The sequence below is a fragment of the Lynx canadensis genome, chromosome E1 (assembly GCF_007474595.2).
Source record: "Lynx canadensis isolate LIC74 chromosome E1, mLynCan4.pri.v2, whole genome shotgun sequence".
Lineage (NCBI taxonomy): Eukaryota > Metazoa > Chordata > Mammalia > Carnivora > Felidae > Lynx > Lynx canadensis.
In genome coordinates this window covers 48,709,416-48,731,476 of record NC_044316.2, presented here as the reverse complement: position 1 = coordinate 48,731,476, position 22,061 = coordinate 48,709,416, and the positions used below count along the sequence as shown (strand labels likewise).

The 22,061-nt window shown below is 47.6% G+C and overlaps 1 long non-coding RNA gene across 1 annotated transcript; it reads right to left on the bottom strand.

Moving 5' to 3' along the window:
* Nucleotides 1-1,308: 1,308 nt before the first annotated feature.
* LOC115501540 lies at nt 1,309-3,776 on the bottom strand. Its single transcript, XR_003964826.1, has 3 exons — nt 2,148-3,776; nt 1,924-2,050; nt 1,309-1,519 (listed from the first exon to the last, which is right to left on the bottom strand). It is a non-coding gene; the product is annotated as an uncharacterized LOC115501540 (long non-coding RNA).
* Nucleotides 3,777-22,061: the final 18,285 nt, after the last annotated feature.

Here is a 22,061-nt window from a genome sequence, read left to right as displayed (position 1 = left end):
CATTTCCCTACAGTCTCTGAATTTTACTCACCCTGAAATTCCACTAGAGATCCATTTAGTTTAACAACTAATCTATCATTTATTTTCCTAGTTCTCTGATTTTATTTAAAAATTGCTAGGGATGCCTGAATGGCTCAGTTGGTAAGTAAGTAAATAAGTAAATAAATAAATAAATAAAATACATTACTAAATATATGAAAATATTCCAAGTACATTTTATTTTATTTTTTTTTAATTTTTTTTTTTTAACGTTTATTTATTTTTGGGACAGGGAGAGACAGAGCATGAATGGCGGAGGGGCAGAGAGAGAGGGAGACACAGAATCGGAAGCAGGCTCCAGGCTCTGAGCCATCAGCCCAGAGCCCGACACGGGGCTCGAACTCACGGACTGCGAGATCGTGACCTGGCTGAAGTCGGACGCTTAACCGACTGCGCCACCCAGGCGCCCCTCCAAGTACATTTTAAAAAGCCAGATCATACCAAAAGAGTTGTAATGAAAAGTAATGGCACCACCCCATAGGCCAACTTCCAAGAGGCTCTCAGCTGTTTTCCCTGGCATTTTTGTCATATTTCTGAGCAGAGTGCATATAATGAGCTTTCTTGATCCATTGGTTTAAGGCAGCATCTATTGATTTGTTCCCATGGTAGATGGGGAGTGACCTCTCTCACACACCCCCACAGGGCTCACTCCTTTTCCCCCTGACATATCACAACTTTTGATTGACTCTGTGATCAGCACCCCCACCGGGATAATTATTCGTTGTTCACTGGAGAGCTGAGCCGTGTGCTATGAGCACGCTTTCTTGACTGAGAGTTTCCCTGGATGGGTGTGGAATTTTAGGTGGAAAAATCTTCTTGCCTCAGCGTTAGGAAGGGTTTCTTCCATTTTTTCCGACTTACGATAATATAACCATTTTGATTCCTGATCCTTTGTATGTTACCTGCTTTTTTAAGGAAGATCTTGGAATCTTCCGTTCATCCTTAGAGTCCTGGAGAACTCTTAAGTTTTTTAAGTATGTATGTTTATAAGTTTTTTAAAGATGTGAGCTGGTCTGAGCTTTTTTTTTTTTTTTTTTTTTCTTCCCCATTCATTTTGCTGCTCATTCAGGAGGCTCTTCCATCTTGAGTCTATTATCTTTCCATTCTGAGAAATTTCCTTCTCTCCATATTTGCTGGATGTGGGACTTTCAGGATGGATCCTCTCATTTTCTTATCTTTTCTTTCATTTTTTCCATCCATCTTTTTCTTCTATTTTCTGAAGTTTTCACTAATTATCTTCTGTCTTTTCTTTTGAGTATCTTTTTTTTTCAAACATTCTATTTTTTTAATAGCCAAACGTTCTTTCGTGTTCAGATTGTTTATTTTACACCATTTCTCATTTAATGGATAAGATGTCTTCTCCTGTTTCTCTATGGGTATGAGCTATGCTATTTTTGAAGTTTCGTTCGTTGTTTCCTCTGTTTGGGTCTTTTTCTTTCATGTGATAACTTTCCACAAACATTTGACGACCCTCGGCTGTCTGTTAAGATTTCATCATGAAGCATCAACAAAGCTGGCTGATGGTTTTGGGTACATGAAAGCAGCTTATCCACTGGGAGTTCTCAAGGGTGATCTGACAGAGAACCAGCTGATTCACTGAGGAGAGATTCTCTAGTGTCTGAACCTGTGACCATCCCCCTTCCTCCCCCCCCTCCCCCCCCCAAAAGAATTGTTTCCTGACTGCCAGTGTTCTGGAAACAGGGTATAGTAATTAGCCTGAGCGTCCCACTCATGGGTGTGCAGTTTCTGAATCCTTAACCCCCTTGTTTTCATCCTCTTTAACTTACGGCCCACGATGACTCTCAAATGTCACAACCAACCCATTTTAACATGAGAATATATTAAGAGGATTTCAGTCATTCACCTGCTGGTATGAAATCATACCTGCTCCGTTTACTTTTCCTCTAGCCCTTAGCCGTTATCAGCTGCTCTCAGGAAATGGAAGTCTGACCGATCAGGAAGTGGAAACAAGTAGGTAATTCAGGGTCACGGAGTCCCTCAGCCGAGCAGCCTAGAGCACATAAGGCAGATTGTGAGCCATGAGATTCGGGCCCTGGGACCTGGATGCCACAAGGGAGGTGAGAGGATAAAAAAGAAAATCCACTTACATTTAAATTGTGCCGGGCCGGGGCTACACGAGCGAGAGTTGACTTGTTTCCTCCCTCTGGCATTGCAGACAGCTTGCCTTCAAAGACCCAGCGCCCGCCCGGGTACTCTACAGGTTGGGGAGTCCCGTGCAAGGGGAACTTGAGTGCCCAGTCACCCTGGGAAAGATAGATTTTTAGGGAAAATGCATTCTGCGTTCCAAACAAGCAACTTATAAACAATCTTTTGGACCAAGTCCAGCTTGCTGACTGAGGCTCGATTCGCCTGACCTTGGCCAGCTCGGATAGTGCCAAGTTGGGGAGGCCATTAGCAGAAATGAAAAGCAAGAGATCTGTTAGTCCATTAGGTTAAAAGAGGACTTTTCTGTCTTTTATTATTTATGATTTGTGACTTCGGTTACTGTTTCCCGGAACAAATAAAAGGTTACAGTTCTACTTCGACTTACTGGAGCAAATAGATGCTTATCATCAATCACGTAGAAATTGCTAGGCAGTCTGAAGGCCTTTGCTGCTGTGGTCTCTTTGCAAGTCTTTGATGTCTTGTCAGGCAAGTTATTTTCTGTGCCTCAGACAGTTTCCAAAAGCTACCACAATCTGGGGTGTGTGTGTGTGTACACACACACACACGTGTGTTAGCTATATCTGCCTTGCAAATGGATATAGTCAACCCAATGAAATGAACGAAAACAGATCTAGGTTTTCCTTTAAGGGTGCTGCTCCCTGAAAAATAGGACTCAGGGTTCCAAGGATCTCCCGTAGCATTTAGGAGTACTTGGGCGGGAGCCATGGAAGTTAGTGGGAGGGCAGGGAGAAAGGCTAGGTCAAGGGGGCCTCGTGACCTCTGGAGGGTGCCACCCTCCCCACCCCACCCCCGACTTCCACAGACCCCCCCACCCCCCACGGCAGTCTCCAGCATCGCAGCTACATCTGAAATGTTCAGTTTTCTTTCCCCTTCCGCTTTGTTCCCCTTTTTCAGTCTCCAAGCAGGGAGGGGGGTTGGGGGGCGGGGGGGGTGGGAGGAAGCCCGAACGAGACACAAACGAAAGAGGAAGTGTCTCGGCACTAACCAAACATCAAACAGCCCACTCAATCAGTGACCTCTATGGAAAGACTGAAGACATCCTCTGCGTCCTTTTTGACCTGCTGGGGGAGGGGACAGCCGCCGCCCAGAAGCAGCTAGCTTCCCTCTGGCCAGGTCACGGTGGGGACCCCCAGGGAGACTGGAGACAGAAGGGGCACCTCCAGGCTTCCGAGGCGCGCTTTGAGGCAGGAAAGGTCTCCTTGCTCTCGTGTGTCCTTCAGGGCCTCTTCCTCACAAGCACAACCCACTTAGCTCACAACCCGGAGATGCCCAGCAAGTGTGAAACGCAGGTGCCACCTGAGGGGGCCTCCCCCAGGACCCTCCCTGAGCCCTTACCTCCGTTTCACGCTCCAAGGGAGTCAGCAACCACCCCCCCCCCCCCGATGCCTGCGGGGCCCCGCTGGTGCTGCCTGAGGCACACGACGGAGGGCCTGACAGGCCTCTGAGGGAAAGAAAGGACGCGAAGACAGATGACAAAGTGGCGATTGATAGAATCAAGTGTGGACACAGGAAGCAGGAGGGAGAACGTCGCCAGAGGTGCCCCTTGAGGTGGTTAAAAAAACGCACACTTCTGGGGTGCCCGGTGGCTCGGTCGATTGAGGCTCCAACTTCGGCTCAGGTCATGATCTCACAGTTCGTGGGTTCGAGGCCCACATGGGGCTCCTCACTGACAGTGCAGAGCCTGTTAGTTTGGGATTCTAAATAAATAAGTAAACAAACAAACAGAAACACACACTTCTGTGCAACGTAAAAACACATTTCTGCTTGAGTCAACATGATGAAAGACAGTAGTGGGGCGCCTGGGTGGCTCAGTTGGTTAAGCTGCTGACTTTGGCTCAGGTCATGGTCTCACCGTTCGTGAGTTCGAGCCCCGAGTCGGGCTCTGTGCCGACAGCTCAGAGCCTGGGGCCTGCTTCGGATTCTGTGTCTCTCTCTCTCTCTCTCTCTCTCTCTCTCTCTCTGTCTCTCTCGCTCTCTCTCTGCCCCTCCCCCACTCACGCTCTGTCTCTCAAAAATAAATAAAAACATTTAAAAAATTAAAAATTCTTTTAATGTTCACTTATTTTTGTGAGAGAGAGAGAGAGATAGAGCATGGGCGGGGGAGGGGCAGAGAGAGAGAGGGGGAGACACAGAATCCGAAGCAGGCCCCAGGCTCTGAGCTGTCAGGACAGAGCCCGACGCGGGGCTCGAACTCACGAACCGCGAGATCATGACCTGAGCCGAAGTCGGAAGCTTAACCGACTGAGCCACCCAGGTGCCCCTAAAAAAAATTTTTTTTAAAAGAAAGCCAGCAGTAAGACATACATAAAATAGAAAAAGGTCTTCAAACCAGAATCTACAACTTGAGCCTATTTATGTAACAGCATGAGTATATGTGTGTCAAGTCAAAGCCAAAATGTTAACGATGGTTCTCTCTGGAAGGAGGGCTTTCTGTGCTGTTTTCTTCCTTTTTTATATCTTTTGGTACTCTAGATATTTATTGCGATGAGCACTTACTAGTTTTATATTTATTAAGTATTCGTACTCAAAAATAAATCTTATGTACATCAGTACTTACTGATGATACGAAATAGATCCATTATAAGGTGAATGGAAATGAGTTATAAAACCCATACATAGTATGATTCCACTGTGAGAGTTTACATTTTTATACAAGCGTGCATATTTTATACGTAAAATGTACAAACACAAAAATGTAGACATTTTTATTTTTTATTAAGTATAAATATTAAGTATCAAATTCACATATACATGTTAAATGTGTGCATTTAAAGACAAGTTGAAAAATGTGTTCCCTTGTGCTTGCTTTTAAAAATAAGGATGCTGTGTTATATTTTAAGCAATAATGATGTTTCCACTGTGTAGAGAAAGAAGCAATACTTGGGACTGGCCAGTTTAGGACAGTCCAGGCAGAGGGAACAGCATGTCCTGAAGGCACAAAGTCACAACAAAGCACGGCAGGCACGCTGTGGGCCGTTATCACCCCTGGCATCTGACACCACGGAGCATTCCTGCCTGGAAACTCTCCTCCTTGCCTTTCTGAGTCACTCTTCTCTCTGGGCCGTCCAGTGGCACCAGTCAGCCAAGCAGGCACGGGGGTGGGGGAGGCTGAGGAAGACGAAGCTCAGCCTAATAACCTTGGCGGTGGTGGTGTGGACAGTTCCGTAGAGATCGTGAGGATTAAACTGAGCTACTTCAGGGGCACCTGGGTGGCTCCGTCGGTTAAGTGTCCAACTTCGGCTCAGGTCACCATCTCACGGTTTGTGGGTTCAAGCCCCTCATCGAGCATGGAGCATGGAGCCTGCTGCAGATTCTGTGTCTCCCTCTCTCTCTGCCCCCTCCCCTGCTCACTCAAAAAATAAACATTAAAACATTAAAAAAACCCCACAAAACTATTCTGGAAGCTCAGGCTTGGGCACCACAGGCAGAGAATCTAGAATCCATGGTCAGTGGACTTGGTTTTAAGTTGAGGCACCCCCCGCCCCCTCAGCGGCCCCTCTCGGACAAAATACTTTACCTCCCTGAGCTTCAGTGCCTTTATCCACAAAACGGGACAGTAAGAACCTGTACCCGTAGGGTGGCTGAGCGGATGAAATGAGACTTGGGAAAGCCCCTTCCATCTGTTTGTGATCAGAAGAAGCTGACCACATTACGAACGGCGTGACAAAACCCCAAAGGCAAAAACGCAAAGCCCTAACATTTTCAGCAGCCCGTCTCTGCTAAGAGACCAGCGCTCACGACAAGTCCTTGTGATACATCCTCGTGGTTGGACATGTCGGTCACAAGTTCTGATTACGGAAATGCTCTCTGACCAAACAGCCTGTTGGTGTGAGTCACCGAGGGTGGTTGAACTCTGCGGGCCCAGGACTCTCCTGGGAAGGGTTTGGGGGTATGTATATTCAAATGAAAGGAGAGCAGTGATTTATAATTCTTTTCATCCAGGGGATTGATTTACAGTCCTGACAGTGACAGGCTCCTGAAACAGCAGGTGTCCACATAACTGGCAAGGGGGGGGGTCTCCCCCCTGGGCTGCCTTCTAGACCCTTCCCTTTCCTGTTTAGAGTCTGTGGTTTTCTGTACACACCTCAGTTGATTCAGGATCCAGCCTAGTAACCTGGGTAAAGCCTCTTAAACGGTACTTCAAATAACTTCGGCCCTCTCACAAAACACAAAACACGAAAAGATTCTTAATGTGGATGGCTTGTCCAGTGGCTTTAAAACTGACTAGGCTTTTATTGGTGGCCTTGGATGTGATAGGGCTTGAGGCTGTTTCTTTCGAGGCTGAGTATTTCTTACTCCTTAATATTTGGATTTCACCTCTGGAGTCTTCTTGAGCTTGTGTTTTGAGTTGTCAAAGTCTCTGTTAACATGTAAAGCTCTACTCTGCGTGATTCTATGGCATGGCAGTTGGGACCACATACGCGGAGGGATGTCCCCCAAATCTTGCTGAATTAAAAAGGTTCAAAACAGTGCACACAACTTGAGCCTATTTATATAAAAACATGGGTATCTGTGTGTGTAAAGAAAGATGCTTGCACAAATGTCAATAATGGTTAATAATCACAGGAAGAATCCACGGGTTTGAGTCCCAGTTGGGCCACGTATTGGGCGCGTGACCTGGGACAAGGTGTTGTAAAACCTCTCTTCTTGATCTCTAAAGCTGAGATCGCGTTATTCTAAGGATTCTGGAAGAGATAGGAAACACTTAATAAATGCTACTTATGGGGTGCCGGGGTGGCTCAGTCTGTTGAGCATCTGACTTCGGCTCAGGTCATGGTCTCGTGGTTCATGAGTTCGAGCCCTGCCATCGGGCTCTGTGCTGACAGCTCAGAGCCTGGAGCCTGCTTTGGATTTGTGTCTCCCTCTCTCTCTCTCTGCCCCTCCCTGCTCACACTTTGTCTCTCTCTCTCAAAAATAAACATTAAAAAAAAAAAACATTAAAAATAAATAAATAAATAATAAATAAACAAACGCTACTTACTATGGCCCTGCACTTAGACCCTGAAGAAATGGATTCTGGGGGCGCCTGAGTGGCTCAGTTGGTTAAGCGTCGGACTCTTGATTTCCATTCAGGTCATGATCTCACAGTCCATGAGATCGAGCCCGGCATCAGGTTCTGTACTGACAGTGTGGAGCCTGCTTGGGATTCTCTCTCTCCCTCTCTCTCTCTGCCCTTCCCCTGATCTCGCACACGTGCACGAGCGCACTCTCTCTCTCTCAAAATAAATAAACATTAAAAAAAAAAAAAAAGAAAAGAAATGGATTCTGCCATTTGCTGTAGCAGACAGCCCGCAAAACAGAGTGCAGTAGTTGAGGTAAAACACAACTTACTGACCCTGGGTGTCACCTGGGGGTTCCAGCACGGAGAAAATGGTGTAAAAAGTCCCTGATGCCATTTAACTGTTACCCTCAGAAGGCTGAATATAAATACATCCATTCTCAGACCAGAACATTCACTCCTGGGAGGGATGGGACTCCAGATTCTAACAAGTTTTCCCGGTAAACATGGGGACTTTGGGGTGACCCCAGTGGCCATGCAAAGGCCTGGTAAGTCTATCTCCACAATGAGCTTTTCCATTGTGGGCCAACCCCCTTCCTGACTGGCACATTCTTAAGATATGTCACAATAGAAGGTTTGAAGTGTTTCTGTAAATACGCTTTCCTTAGATTCTCCAATTATAGTCAAGTCTTGCTGAAGGACCCATTCTGACTTCCTAATGTGACTTCACATTTCTTCTTTTTTTTTTTCTTTTTTCTTTTAATGTTTATTTATTTTTGAGAGACAGAGCACAAGCTGGGCAGGAATAGAGAGAGAGGGAGACACAGAATCCGAAGCAGGCTCCAGGCTCTGAGCTGTTGGCATGGAGCTCGATACGGGGCTCAAACTCACAACCTCTGAGATCATGACCTGAGCCTAAGTCGGACACTTAACCGACTGAGCCTCCCAGGCGCCCCTCACATTTGTGTTAGCTTTATGGTTTAACTCTCAAAGCAGGGGTTGTCAGATACAATGCAAGATTCCCAGGTATTTGAATTTCAGAGAACCAATGAATAGCTTTTTGGCATAAGCATGCCCCAAGTATAGCTTTGGACATGCTTTATTCTTAAAATTATTATCATATGTATTATATATATTATGTATTTATTATTATTATAATTTCTCTGAAGTTCCAATTAACTGGGCATCCTGTACTCTTATTGCTAAATCTCTTAACCTTATCTCCAAGGGAAATCTTATTTTCCTATCTTCAAATTCTTGGAGGTGGGGGTGACCTCATTGTTGCTCACATAACCTACACACAGTTCTGGAAAGATAAGAAAGGTAATTCTATAGGCACAAAGACAAATTCCACACAAAGAACCAATACTTCCCCATGTAAGGCACTGGGCTGGGTGACTCAGGGAGAGTAAATTCTGGTAAATCGCAAGCCCCGCGCCCCCAGGGACCTTACAGCGTAGAACACGCAGAGAGACCCCGTACAGGGCCCACGCGAGAGCCACACAGAATGCACTCCACGTGTGCCAGGCTCAGAGGGGAGGAAGATCCCATTTGCTTGGAGGGACTGGGGAAGAAGGCACCTTGCAGGAGGAGCATTTGTATGAATCTTAAAAAAATAGCAGGTGGGGCGCCTGGGTGGCTCAGGTCATGGGTTTAAGTCCTGCATCAGGCTCTGCACGGACAGCTCATAGCCTGGAGCCTGCTTTGGATTCTGTCTCCCTCTTCCCTGCCCCTCCCCCACTTGTGCGCTCGCTCTCTCTCCTCTCTCTCTCTAAAAAAAATTTTTTTTTTTTTTTTAAATATTACAGGTGGAGAGAGCACGGTCTGGCATGTTCGTGGAGGGAATGATTTGAACACATGTCAAGCTGAAGCAGAGGATGTATCTGGTGGTGACTTCCTTGGGCAGAACATAGAAGACGCAAAGAAGAGTTAAAGTTGGAAAAAGTAGTTTTGATTAAATAAACATGCAAACAAAAAACAAGGCAAAAAAAGAACCCACGGTCACCAAATCGCTGCTCGAGTACAGTTTTCAAATATGGAGATGTTTCCAAATATTCTCTTGGGAGAGGAGGTGGGGGTTATCTTGTCCTCCAAGGAACGAGTTTTATCACATTTAGGAAGCATGGGGACTTTGGGGTAACCCCAGTGGCCCTCACCCCAGACAGTGGCTGCCACCATGTGATTCGTTTGGGTTCAAAGGGCGTGAGAAATAATCAGGTATATCCAATCAAAGCAGTGAGCATCTGGGTGAAGGTAGCCTGTGGAAGAAAATATGGATATCTTTTGTTTTACAGATTAGACACAGTCAGGAGAAGTTGGCTAGGCAATGAACTTCTGAAAAGTCAATTTATTTCCCTATTTTTCTTTTCTTTTCTTTTCTTTTTTTTTTTTTAAAGTAAGCTCTTCGCCCATCGTGGGCTTGAACTCACGGCCCTGAGATCGAGAGTCGCATGCTCCACCAACGGAGCCAGCCAGGCACCCCTGTTTCCCTATTTTTCAACAAAACACGAGAGTCCTGGGCTCTCAAGCCTCATCTCCTCCTTTTTTATGTGGTCGTTAGCAGAAATATAAGCTAAAAGCTCAGATGAGACCCACTTCTCTGATGTTGTAAAAGAAGGTGGCCCAAAGGCCCAAATGCTTCATTTCCCTGCAACCAATCCCAAGGAAAGCTCTTGGGGACACAGATGGTTCCCCTTCTCCTTTCTCAAGGAAATGAATGTAGATGAAGCCAGCCAGTCCTAGGAGCCAGCCATTAGGAAGGTGCTGAGGGCAGAGCCACCCCTCCCCACCTCAAAGAACCACCTGGAAAGAAAACACGGAGAGTAAGTCGTTACAGTGCTGGTCGCCGTGACCCACAGCCTTGGTATTCACCCCTCCCACTCGTGCCTTCCTGGCATTGAACGGATGCATCCTGGAGTCTGGGCTGCCTAACACAATGGACGATGACAGAGGTGACAGGGAACCAGCACGAGCCTAGAAAAGCCTGGAAAGCTTGGTGGATTCTGCCCTGGCGTTCTTGGAGCCCCGAGGTACCACGGATCGAGCCTGTCTCTCCTGCTGCAGAGGCCACGTGGAGAGAGGGACAGGCCCCGAGCCTCTGAGAAAGAGGCCTGAGGGACTCAGCCCAGTGTGTGCCCCTGTGCTGGCCGGTCCAGCCACCAACCAGACTTGGCTGGGAGCCAAGCCGGCTGAGACGCGCCCAACACGGTGGGGGAGGCGTCCGTTGGATGTCCCACCCAGACAGAGACCAGCCCCCCCCCACCCCTCCCCAGCCTTGTTTAAATTCACAGCCCACAGATGCAAATAGCATTGCTGTTGTTTCGAGCCACTGAGTTTGGGGTAGTCTGTTACCCAGCCATAGATAATGAAACCCCACGGGGCTCGAAGGAACTAGGTAAAACACCCATAACAATGTCAGGAATCTGTGCCGTCCGGCTGGTCAGGTTGCTCAGGGTCTATGGAGGACAGGAACGCTTACTATTGAGGACCAAACAGGACTTCTCCGAGGTCCCCAGTTTTCCGGACTCTGGGGTGGGAACAGGTGACGGGCCCCCGGGGGAGTTTCTCGGCTCTTGGACACACAGCACCCTTGTGCTGAGGGGCTCCCCCTGACTTTGCTCCCCAGAGAGGCAATGACACAAACCGTCGCATTCGAAGTGGGGGCGCTTTGGGGCCACCGAGTCAGGGGTGCCTCTGCTGGAGGCAGTAGCGAAACCCAGGGAAGACAGGGGCAGCCAAGTGGGGATGGCGGCGGAAAGTTACCCTGGGAGGCAGCTGCCAGGGGCTCCTTCGATCAACCCATGGCAGGAAGCAGGACCGAGGTCGCAGAAGGGTGCATACCAGCCAAGGGGGCTAAATTCAGGGTCCTGGGCTGGAGTGCAGGGCGTGCTTTGGGGGCGGGGCCAGGCACTGGGCTTTGAAGATGGCAAGGAAGGAACCGGGTGCTCTGCACACAGGGGACGACCCCCTTGGACGTGCAGAAACATGAGTGCGGGCACCCCAGTCGTGCAGGTGGGCTCCTTGGGGCAGTGAGGGCCCGGGGAGGCGGCTGAGACACGCGAATGCCAGGCCACAGTAGCATGCCGCCCAGACGCATGGTTCATCATGTATCCCCCCCCCCAACAGCTAGCACGTAATAGATGCTTAATAAATGTTCGCTGAACAGTTGAATCTGGCCTCTGCGCTGAAACCATCTCCACGGGGGTGACCCAGGTCAGGTGAGAGCAGTGAACCAAGGCTGGGGACCGGAGGAGAGGCCCCCAGGGGCTTCTGCAGCACCCTGTGGAGAGGAGGGGAGGGGAGGGCTGGAGAAGAAGGATGTGGCCAGCACCGTCCTCGGGATGGGCAGCCGGGCCGGGGGGGGCCCCCCCCAGGCTCTCATCCAGCCTTGCCGTTAAATCGCCAGGTGATGTGGACAAGTCTCCACGTCTCTCTGGGGCTCAGCTCTGTCTCTGTGAATCAAAGGTATCGGATGGGAAGTTTCCCCTCTGCTCAGAGACTTGGGGACTCTGAGATCTGTGGCTCATCAAGTGTGGGTGGGGTGAGGTCTGGGTAGGGAAGGAGCTGGAAGGGTCAAAGATAACTCCCAGGAGGGTGATGGAGAAAACGACGCGGCTGTCACAGAGATAGGGAGTCAGGAGGGAGCTGGACTGTGTGGGAAAGCCAGAGTGTTTCCTGTTAGGGAAGGTTGGAGCAGAGGAGGGCACATCTCCAGCAAGTGGGAGGGAGAGGCACCAAATAGCCAACTGGAACATTCCCTCCACGGCCCCCCAAAGATGTCCAAGTCCTAGTCCTTGGAGGCTGTGACTGGCACCACACGTGGAAAAAAAGGTCTTTGCAGGTGTGATTAAGTCATGGTCTTGAGATGGGGAGAACATTCTTGATATTCGGGTGGATTTGCTACGGTGACAGGTAGAAAAATGAATTCAGGAAGGCGCTTATAAACATATTACCTCAAAAAAGCAATACAAAATGTAGACATCTGCATGCAAAGATGCAAAGCCAAAGGGTTGGGGAGAAAACCTGCTAACTGTACATTTGCCTCTGCTTTGTGCCCTGTGAGCTAGCAGGAGGCCCCGGTCCATCGTGGAGAATGGAGAGCCATCAAGGCATCCTTCAAGATAGGCAGTGAGGATATTCGAGCCCCTTCCAGGGAAAGCTGTCAGGACGCAGTGTAGCTCTGGGGACGTGTTGCTCTATCCCATCTCTGTCCGTCTGCCTGTCTGTTTCCATTCACCATTTTACTACAGGGAGCTAGTCTAAATAATAGCTTGCTCCCTGGGAGACGGCCATTATGAGCCACCCGTCAGCCAGTGGATGGGCCCACTGGTCAAGTGACCTCCCTTGATCCAATGATGTCTCCAACTTGCCCGAAGTGGATTTGCAAGGGAGTCCTCTCTACTGAGACAGGTCCCAGGAGCGACCCTCACTCAACCAGCTTCGGGCAGAGACCACATCATGTTCCCCCTTTTCACTCTCTAAGAGCCAAAATGAGATGGGGCAACCTGGGACCCCATTTTCTCTGTATCAAACTTGCCTGAATTAAAAATGTTTGAAAGATGAGTATAAAAGCCTTCGCCCCCTGGGGAATGTTTAGTATCTGCCCGAACACAATACTAAGTTTTAAAAAATACCTAGTTCATATTTTCCTAGAGGAAAAATAGAACAGAGCTGCACTCTCTTGTCATTGGTCACTGATTTAATAATGCCTTCTACCTATAGTGCTGGGCCAATGATAAGATTAAAGTGCACACGTATTTTGCTTACAGATCCTTTTTAAAAAATTTATTTTTGGGGCGCCTGGGTGGCGCAGTCAGTTAAGCGTCCGACTTCAGCCAGGTCACGATCTCGCGGTCCGTGAGTTCGAGCCCCGCGTCGGGCTCTGGGCTGACGGCTCGGAGCCTGGAGCCTGTTTCCGATTCTGTGTCTCCCTCTCTCTCTGCCCCTCCCCCGTTCATGCTCTGTCTCTCTCTGTCCCAAAAATAAATAAACGTTGAAAAAAAATTTTTTTTTAATTTATTTTTTCAGAGAGAGGAGAGAGAGAGAGCACGCATATGCACGAGAACGGAGAGAGGGGCAGAGGGAGAGAGAGAATCTTAAGCAGGCTCCACACTCAGTGCAGGGCCTGACTTGGGGCTTGATCCCAGAATCCTGGGATCATGACCTGAGCCAAAATCAAGAGTCAGACATTCAACCGACTGAGCCACCCAGGTGCCCCCAGATCCTTTTAACATAAGGTTTAATTCATACAAGATGGACTCCTCCGACCCCCAACCAAGTGTCAACACAACTCCTTTCTCAGGGACTTCCAGTTCAAGAATCACCTCTGGATGGCCAGGGTAATATTACAGCAGAGAATTTCATACACTGGTTTCTGGGTTCTTTGAAGGGCAAATTGTTAAGGTGAAAAAGAAAGAGGAAGATGAGAGAGAAGAAGGAAGACAAAGAAATTGAAGGGAGTACAAGAGAAAAATGAAGATAAATTTTTCAAAAGACAAAAAATAATAGCTATCCCCAATTCCAATTCCATGCCCAACCCTGCCGTGTTTCTGCATTTGATGTTGAATAACAAACTTACTGCAGTAGGTGTGATAGCCGGTGCCCAGAAAGGCTAAGTCATTTGCCTGAAGGCCACAGCTCAGTAAGAGCAGTCTGGATTTGAATCCAAGCACATCTTGCTTCCAAGATCACGCTCTTCATCAGTCACAGAAGCGCCCCGTGGTCGTTCCTTAAACAACCTTACAAAATAAAAGGAAACAGCAGCCTGCCAATTCTCTAGGAGAGCCATCACTGGGATTTGAAAGCTTGAGTGAAAACAACGTAACGAGCCCGTCCTGTGCTGAAATTGGCGGTTTGGACCTCCTGCATCAGTGAGCAAAGAGGCCATTACAGAAATGGATCACACACAGGCTGGTGAGAGCACAGCCCCTTGGGGCTTCGCCGTAAGGAGGCCACTCGCGGGTTGAGGCTGAGATGAAAAGCATCTTGATGTCATGGATTTGGCCTAACTCAGCCCTCCACGCATTCTGGTGCGGACCCCGGTCAAGTGTAGGCTTTGAAACTGTTTTTAATACTTACGCCACCACCCCAACAAGGCCACGATGTCTTTTTCCTTCATAGCTTTTTATTAAGAAAAATTTCGACTTACACAAAATTTGCCAGAGCAGCACAATGAACAATTAATAGCTTGCCATTGGCCTTGCCTGTCCGGCTGCTCTCCGACCGTCTCTCAGGGAGAGTTCTTGCTGCTACCCCCGCTCGTAAGCTCCACCAGGCCCCATGGCCTTTGCACATGCTGTGCCCTCTGCCTAGGACTCCCTATGACTTATTCATCTTTTATCGTAGCCTTTCATATTTTTGTCTCCCCTACTGGACAGCAGCCTTCTTGGGGTGGGGGCAGGGGAGCCGTTTCTCCTTCTTACTTCTAACGCCTAAAAAGGCTGCTCAGTGAGGGAGCTTTCTCACCCCTATGTTGTTCCAGCCAGCGAGCCAGCCGGCGAGCCAGCCTTTCCCACCGTTATGTCTGGGTATACGTAAGTCACCTTGGAAGGCTCAGCCCAAATGCCTTCTCTTCCACAAAAGTGTCCCAGATTCCATCTCAATGGAAGGAACTGCCTTTCTCTGAAGGCACACAGCAATTAATCTAGCCCTCTCGGGTGGTATTTCTTACTGTATATCTTGCTTTGATCATTTATGCACATATAGTTTCTCTCCCACTAGACTGTAAGCATCTTAAATTCCATTCCATAAGTGGTTCTCAGTGTATTCACAGAGTTATGTGGCCATTACTGTAATTTAATTTGAGAACAGTATCATCACCCTTGCCCCCCCCCCCCCCCAAGAAGCCCATATCCATGAGCAGCCCTCTCCGCTTCCCCGCTTCTCCTAAGCGGCCACCAATTTATGTTCTGTGTCCATACATTTGCCTATTCTGGATATTTCCTGCAAATGGAATTCTAGAATATGATTATAAAGATGAAGACTGGTGTGTCTGACTTCTTTAACTTAACATAATGTTTTCGAGGTTCATCTATCTTGCAGCCTGTATAAATACATAAACGTTTATTTATTTTGAGAGAGGAGAGAGAGAGAGAAAGAGTGGGGGGCGGAGAGAGAAAGGCTGGGGGTGGGTAGAGAGAGAGAGAGAGGGAGAGAGAAATCCCAAGTTGGCTCCACGCTTCACATAGAACCCAACACGGGTCTCTGTCTTACAACCGTGAGATCACGACCTGAGCCAAAATCAAGAGTTGGAGACTTAACCGACTGAGCCACCCGGACGCCCCTATTCATTTTATTACATAATATTTCATGGTACGGATATGCCACATTTTATCAATCCACCATTTGTGGGGCATTTGGGTTGTTTCCACTTTTTATCTATTATAAATAATGCTGCTAGTAAACATTCATGTACAGATTTTTATATGGAGGTAGGTTTTCATTTCTTTTGGGTCTGTACCTAGGACTGTAATTGCTGGATCATATGGTAACTCTATATTTAACATTTTGAGGAACGGGGCGCCTGGGGAGCTTAGTCGGTTAAGCATCTGATTTCGGCTCAGGTCATGATCTCGTGGTTCATGGGTTTGAGTCCTGCATCGGGCTCTGTGCTGATGGCTCAGAGCCTGGAGCCTGCTTCAGATTCTGTGTCTCCCTCTCTCTGCCCCTCCCTCGCTCATGCTCTGTCTCTCTCTCTCTCAAAAATAAAGAAACATTAACATTTTGAGGAACAGACACACTACTTTCCAAAGGGGCTACGTACGGTTTTATCATCCCACAAGCAATTTATGTGGGTTACAATTTCTCTACATCCCCACCACACTTATGTCCATTTTTTAAAACTCTAGCCGTCCTAATAGGTGTGAGGTAGTATCTTGCTGTGGCTTTGATTTCTATTTCCCTGATGACTAATAATGTTGAGTAGCTTTGGGGCACCTGGGTGGCTCAGTTGGTTAAGTATCCGACTCTTGATTTCAGCTCAGGTCACGTTCTCACTGTGTGAGTTTGAGCCCCGCATCAGGCCTGCTTGGGATTCTCTCCCTTCCTCTGCTCCTCCCCCACCTGTGCTCTGTCTGGCTCAAAATAAATAACATAAAAAAAAATTTTTTTTTTAAACGCCGAGCATCTTTTCATGTGCTTACCGAAATCTCAAATCCTTATTTGGACGTTGCTACAAAAACCTTGGTTACTTAAGGATGGTGCTGAAGACAGATATCAAGTCACTGGTGGATAAAAAAACTTGAGGTTTGGTAGCTGAGTGCTTTTTCTGGGAGCCGCTCATGGATAGGTTTGAGCTGATTTTGTAAACAGTCATGAGGACATCCTTGGACATCAACCCTATATTGCTAGAGAATGTCCCTGGACACACAAAACTAATTTTATTGTTATTTTTTTAATTTTTTTTTTTAACATTTATTTATTTTTGAGACAGAGAGAGACAGAGCATGAGCAGGGGAGGGGCAGAGAGAGAGGGAGACACAGAATCTGAAACAGGCTCCAGGCTCTGAACTGTCAGCACAGAGCCCGACGCGGGGCTCGAACTCACGGACTGTGAGATCATGACCTGAGCTGAAGTCGGACGCTTAACCGACCAAGCCACCCAGGCGCCCCACAAAACTAATTTTAAAAGCCCCCAAAATCTAGGAACACGAGAAAAACCAAAGCTTCATTTTACAATGCAGCAATAAAATCACTGTTATTTTTTATTACTAAATGGGTAAAATTATTTATGATCAGGTTTTGAGATATCTTCCCCAAACTGAGAATTATTCATGCGCGATCAGTGATCCGCACAATATGGGGGGATCTGTTTTAGACCTTCCTGTTTTGTTCTCTGGTGCCTCAGCCACAGTGTGGTTCAACTCTCACAACAACATGGAAAGCAGAGATACTGGATTCATGAGAACGTTGGAAAATTTTGAAAAGAAGCGCTGGTGTCTGGGAGAAAAAGTTAGGTCCGAAACGATCTGATTTGTGAGCCTTTGAAAACGAAGGGGTGTCATCCTCGCTGCTGGTGTTCGCGTCTCCAGTTTGGGTGAGAAGTTGACGTGGAAAGATACAGGCAGGCGCTCAATGAAATACGCAAGTATTTAAAACAATGACCTTTGGGGCTTATGCTAATGACGTGTTACTAAATCATATGCAGGGAAAACTGACTAGGCAGAAATGTCAAAACTATTTACGGTAGTTGTGATAGCGGGGTAAGATTAGGGGCGGTTTTTCACCAAGAGTTTTTTTGTAGTAGATGAAAAAAAAAAAATCATACCAAAAAAGGTGGCAAACAGAAGCTGATCAGAAACTGCAGGATCCTTATCTCTGCACTGATCGCCGAAAAAGGAGGTTCTTCTTGGGGGTGGGGGGAGCAGAAAATCAAGCTGGATTCAAGCCAATTTTGATAACATTTTGGTGACTGTCGAGAGCTGAAGGTCTGTGTCCCCCCCTCCCCCAACCGCCAGCCAATTCACAGAGTAATCAGGTCATGAGGGGAGGGAGCCCCGATGAATGGAAATTAGAAAAAGGGGCAAAAGCTAGTTCTTTTCTGCCAAAGTGAAGCCAGCACTCTGCAAACCAGAGGAGGGCCCTCCCCAGAACCCCAGCACGCTTGCACCCTGATCTCAGACTTCAGTCTCCAGAATTGTGAGCAGCCCTTTTTGTTGTTGTCTTTTGTAAGCCACCCAGTCTGTGGTACTTTTCATGGCAGGCTGAACTATGACAGCGGCCAGGATACAAATGAATCTGAAAGTACCCATTGAGGGCTGGAGACTGCCAGGTCCTAACTTTCGGTAACTCGGGGGGACGAACACACTCGAGTATCTGCGGCCTGCTGTGGGTAAATCCCCCGAGAGGACAGAGTGCAGGGAGAACAAGAACAAAACACTGAGGTTTTTTCAAAACCTGTTGAGTTACCCTTAGCGCCTTTCAAGGCTATTTTTCCCCTTGGCTAGTCCCCCTCTTTACTTTTTTGTTTTGAGGAAAAAAACAAAGAATTTATCATAGGAACTTTGTACGATAGAGTATAACACTATATGCTTCTATAAACAATTTTTGTTATGTGCTGGAATATTCTAGAAGGCTTTCAAGAATCCGGATGTAGGAAAGAACTGGAGGCCATTAGCTCAACCTCCTGATGTCTCAGATCAGTAGTTAGACTGGTTAGACTTAACCAGGTCACTCCTGCAACTAGCAACAGCCAACTCGGGGGGGGCCTCTTCCTCATAGTCCGGCTTTCCCTCAGGTTCCTGTGACAGCTTGATTGCATCCGAGTCTCCTGAGAAGGGGGACTCTGTGTCGGCGACTCTTAGGAACAGTCAGATGTGTACGACGACGGGAACTCAGGGAGCTTAGCAAGAGCGTGAGCTCATGTCACAATCAGCAGAGGATCGGAGATGGGAACAGAAATAGCTCTAAAATAAGGCAGAAGGCTTGACGCGCCCTGAGGCAGGAATGAGGTGGGAGAGGGACACAAAGGAAGAAAATTGGGCTGGGTCGTGGGGTGGATGGCAAGCCAGCAATCTTCTTCCCAGACGAGCTGGAAGATGAGTAGGATCTGGCCTGGGGGGCAAAGTGAACCAGAGAGGGGGCACGCGGGAAAGGGCTCGCTAGTGTAGGTGGGTGAAGGCTGCTGGAAGGGAAGATTGGTCGGCGGGGGGCGCTGACGCAAGATGTCCTGAGTGTTGGGCAGGGGGGTTGAACGTGATTTTGTTGTGTGCACTTTAGAAAGGGTTATGCTGTACGGGATGCCTGTGTTAAATTGGTGGTGCTCTTTATTTCCATAAAGCTGGGCATCCAGCCCCTTACCTGGAATGTATCCCCCATGACACCGATTCATAGCATCTTTCCCCAAACTGTAACCCGCTGCACACATGCCAGGATTACACCTACAAAATTAACTTTAATATGTGGCGTCACCAATATTGTTCAGCCACGGGCGCTGTGATGCTTGCTCTCTTATGCAGGAGAACGTTTCGACGAACTCGTTCTGGTGTTAAAATAAAGCGAGTTGAATCCCACGAGGTTTGCAAGAATTGGGATTTTCCCTGTAGAATAATAAAAGAGTGAAACAAACCACATATATACTTTTTTGCTCCCAAGGTCAGCCGTCTGACCTTGGGTTTCATCTTCTGAGCATGTTCTCTCTCTTCTGTGGTGTTTGAACTGAAAATCAAACCTCAGTCTGAAGATGTGGTGTGCTTAATCACAAAAGAACGACGGGGGTACCGGGGTGGCTCAGTCGGTTGGGCGTCTGACTTCCGCTCAGGTCATGATCTCACGGTTCATAAGTTCGAGCCCCTGCGTTGGGCTCTGTACTGATGGCTCAGAGCCCGGAGCCTGCCTCTGATTCTGTGTCTCCCTCTCTCTGCCCCTCCCCCGCTCAGGCTCCGTCTCTCAAAAATAACCAAACATTTAAAAAATTTACAAAAAAAAAAAAAAAAAAGAAGGTTCAACCTTTAAAAAGACTTTGCTGCTTACATTTTCCTATTATGTACTTTCGTGGGGAAAAGAAAAACCAACACACTCCTCCACTCAGTATAAATGTTAATTCTGGACACAACTTCCCTTAGTATTCTTTTGGCCAACAGAGAAGCTTCACACAGCCGCCTTGAATAGTTAGTTTGTATCGAATCCTTGTTTGAGCCTTTTGTTGTCTCCTGTACTTGAAAAGGGACCCTTGTGAAATACAGCTGCAGTGTTTTCGTAGATACTCCATGCTGCCACGACAATACTGTATTTCAGTTGCCCCACTAATTTCTGAGGAAAAAAATACAGTCTATTTTAAAACATGGTCCGCGGTCGTTAGTTTTTTGAGGATTTGCCAAATTTCCCGTCACCAAAACAAACCTCTGGTTGAACCTATAAACTCTTGAGTTTCCTGCATTCTTGCAACTAGAGTCTCTTTTTTCTCTTGCAACAACCCACACTGTGGGCAACGGAACAGGTCATTTTGAGACCATCTCATGCCAATTAACCATGACGGTGCTAAAACATTTCACCAGACGACAGCTGGACTTTTAGCCATTTCCTTTGACAAAGGAATATTCTCTTTTTCCAACGACAGCATAAAAAATGTGTGTGTGTGTGTGTGTGTGTGTGTGTGTGTGTGTTTAAAGACTTCTTTTGGGGATCCAAACGCTCACATGAGTTTAGTTTCAATTTTAAAAGATCTTAAATCTCTGAAAGCAAGCCTTTAACGACCTGTTTCCGAGGTACAGATCTGTAGAGATTTGTAGATATTTAAGTCCAAATTTCTCGATCTCAAGTTTTTCTTGGAACCAACGGTGAAACTTCACGTTAAAGGTGAGACCTTAGAACAGAGTCTTCATTCGCCACTAAGGCCGGGAGCCGACCAGTGTGGGGGTACAGCCATGGCCACTGAACCTTTCTTGATATCTGCTTCGCAAGTCCTATTGTGGGGAAGGTCCCTTCCTTCCGCTTCGGGAAGTACGTGCTCAGTTTTCAATACTGTGCCACTTCAGAAAAGGCAGGACATGCCAGAAGTTATTTAACAACTTCTAATTCGCTGACGTTGCAAAGAGAAAGATGAGTGTTATGCTTGGATAGGATTTTGACTGAGAACAGCACTTTGCCTCTGTGGCCCCCAGCACACATGACCGAGCGTTAATCGTGAGAAACACATCAGGAAGATCCCGGGAGAGGGGTGATCTGCAACACCACCTGACCCTGTGTCCCTTCTCAAACCTCCACGGTCAATCGAAAACAGGAAAGCCTGAGAACCTGTCATCGCCGAGAGGAGCGGAGGAGAGACCTGAATGCAAGTGGTAGTGCGGATGCCTTCGGGAGCCGAGAGGGACATCAGGGGAAAAACTAAGGAGATCTGAATGAAGGGTGGGGCTTCAGTTAGTAACAAAGTATAAGTAAAGATTCATTGTGACGAATGTACCACACTTGATCTTAGCCAAAAGGCCGAGAAGCGATGTGACGAATGTACCAGACAAAGGCAGGTAAGATGTGCATTGCGGCAACTACGTAAAGCGTGTGGAGCACCGGGGAACTCCGCCCACGGCTGCCATTCTTCTGTAAATCACAATCTAAGAAAAAGGAGTGGTTCAACGTGTGGGTTTGTTTTTAAAACACCATTTCAATTACAACAGACCGAAGGGCATTATTCCCGCAGGTGGGACAAACTCCTGAATGCCCTAGTGCACTTGAAGGGGCCTTAAGGGGAGGGGCGCCTGGGTGGTTCCATCCGTGAAGTGTCTGACTTTGGCTCAGTCACGATCCCACTGTTGGGCCCCAGCACTGGGCTCTATGCTGAGAGCTCAGAGCCTGGAGCTTCGGATTCTGTGCCTCCCTCTCTCTCCCTCTGCCCCTCCCCCACTTGTGCTATCAAAAATAAACAAACATGGGGCGCCTGGGTGGCGCAGGTCGGTTAGGCGTCCGACTTCAGCCAGGTCACGATCTCGCGGTCCGTGAGTTCAAGCCCCGCGTCAGGCTCCGGGCTGATGGCTCGGAGCCTGGAGCCTGTTTCCGATTCTGTGTCCCCCTCTCTCTCTGCCCCTCCCCCGTTCATGCTCGCTCTCTGTCCCAAAAATAATAAACGTTAAAAAAAAAAATTAAAAAAAAATAAACAAACATGAAACAAACAGATCTTAAACGAGTGGTCCCCATCTCACCATTCCCATGTGCAAACATGCTAAGTGTCTGGGAACTTCCTTGATGAAGCCCACATCTCCATTTTTAAAGGTCGGGAAAAACGGACAGATTACGAAGGAAGCAAATATGGTTGGAGATCTGCCGAGAGAGAGACTTTATGGGCTTTCGGTGACTATGCTCTGGCTTTCAAACTTTACGTGTCTGCTTTACACTTTACGTTTAGCAA